Genomic DNA, 2039 nt, shown 5'->3' on the forward strand with positions numbered 1-2039 from the left:
ATATAGTATAGTATAGTATAGTATAGTATAGTATAGTATAGCATCGTATCACATCATATAAAATATAAAGAATTTATATAATACTCTTAAATGGTGCATATAATATAGATTGTTGGGGCTGCCATGACAAAGTAACATAAGAAAGTAGCTTAAAAAAAATAGAAATTTATTATTCTCTTGCAACTCTGGAGGTCAGTACTATACAAACTGCCACTGAGGCAGAACTGATTTACAGTGATCCTTCGGTGGGTTTCCAAGGCTGTGAGTCGCATAGGACAAGATTGCCCATCTTTCTTCAGAAGAGCCACTGGGGAGTTTGAACTGACAGAGTAGTGTGGCCTTTGGGTTATAGCACAGTTGTTTCCTATGACTGGAAGTACATACTCAATGCCACGCTTTTTCTGAAGACTATATGGGTAGAGTTTTCTTTACCTCCTTTTAGATTTTGGTGGTTCCCTGCATTGTTTGGTGTCCTCTGGCTTATAGATGTTCACTGCAATATCTGCCTTCACCTTCACAGAGACATCTTCCTTCTGCTTAACTTTCTATAAGAACACCATTAAAATTAGATTAGGACTACTCCAGTATGACCTTATAGCGACTGATAGCATCTTCAAAGACACTATTTCCAAAATGAAATCATCTTCACAGGTACTGAAAATTGGCATCTCATCACATCTTTTGGGGGGCTACAATTTAATCCACATGTGCATATGACACACACTGCTGGATATTGATTTCTGAAGATAGTTGTGTATAGCAATTTACAAACTCACATCTATAGAAGATGCATTATCTCACAATAAATATAATTTATCCTTTCCTTGAACAATAACCTTTTGTCATTTGCTGTAGAATGATACCATAAGTCAATATCCTTGTTTTTATGTCTTCATGCTATAGGATGGATTTTCAGAAGTTTCTTCCTTCTAGAGATTGCTTTTTACCTTTTTCTTAGTTTGTTGTTATATGACATCGAGTCATTTGCGACTCATAGTAATCTTACGTACAACAGCCTTAAACCCTGCTCTATCCTGTGCCAAACTTATTGTCTCTGACACACCTACCCCTTTACCCCAGTCACAGAGTCAATTCATCTCATTGAGGGTCTTCCTCTCTTATGCGATCACTCCGTCCTCACAACCATGACGTCTCTCTCCAGGAATTGACCCCTCCTTGCAACATGTCCAAAGTATGTCAGACGAAGCTTCAGAATCCTTGCCTCCAAGGAACAGCCTGGTTTGAACCTCTCTAGGATGAACTTGTTTGTTCTCCTAACTGTCCATGGTATGTTCAGTACTACTCTCCAGCACCACAGCTCAGGGCATCAATTCTTCTATGATCAATTCATCAGTTCCTTCTATTAATCCCTAGTCATTGTCCAGCTTTCTGCTGCATAGCAAGCAATTACAAAGACCATAGCCTAGATCAGGTGCACCTTAGCCTCCAAACTGACGTCTTTGCTCTTCAGTACTTTGGACAGGTCTCTGACAGTACACTTTCCCAATGCAAATCATCATTTGATTTCCTGGCTGCTGGTACCAAGAGTGTTGATTGTAGAGTCAAGCAAACTGAAGCTGTTAACAATCTCTTCACTGTCTATCATGGTGCTGCCAATTGTCCCAGTGGTGAGAATCTTTGTTTTCTTGATGCTGAGCTTCAATCCATATTGAAGGCTGCAGTCCTTGACCTTCTACAACAAGAGTTTCAGGTCCTCCTCAGCTAGTTTAGCTTAATTTATTTATGTAAAATTTAAACATGAACCAAGCCTCAAATCTACAGAATGAGATATGTTCAGAGAAGCTCACCTCCTCTCTTGGTCACCAGCCTGCCTTTTCTCTCCCCAATAAAACATCATTTTCTCTAGTTTTCAGCTATTTTCCATATATACATACAAATACATATATTTGTGTGCATATTTACTCTCTTCCCAGGTAAATTACAACATACACAATTTTCTTCATTTTGCATTTCACCCTCCCATGCAGGGAAACACTGCATAGTAAATTGGGAAAGGTGTACGCTAGGGATGTGGCCTA

The sequence above is a fragment of the Elephantulus edwardii genome, unplaced genomic scaffold, assembly GCF_000299155.1.
Source record: "Elephantulus edwardii isolate Elephantulus edwardi_28Jun2011 unplaced genomic scaffold, EleEdw1.0 scaffold00009, whole genome shotgun sequence".
Classification (NCBI taxonomy): Eukaryota; Metazoa; Chordata; class Mammalia; order Macroscelidea; family Macroscelididae; genus Elephantulus; species Elephantulus edwardii.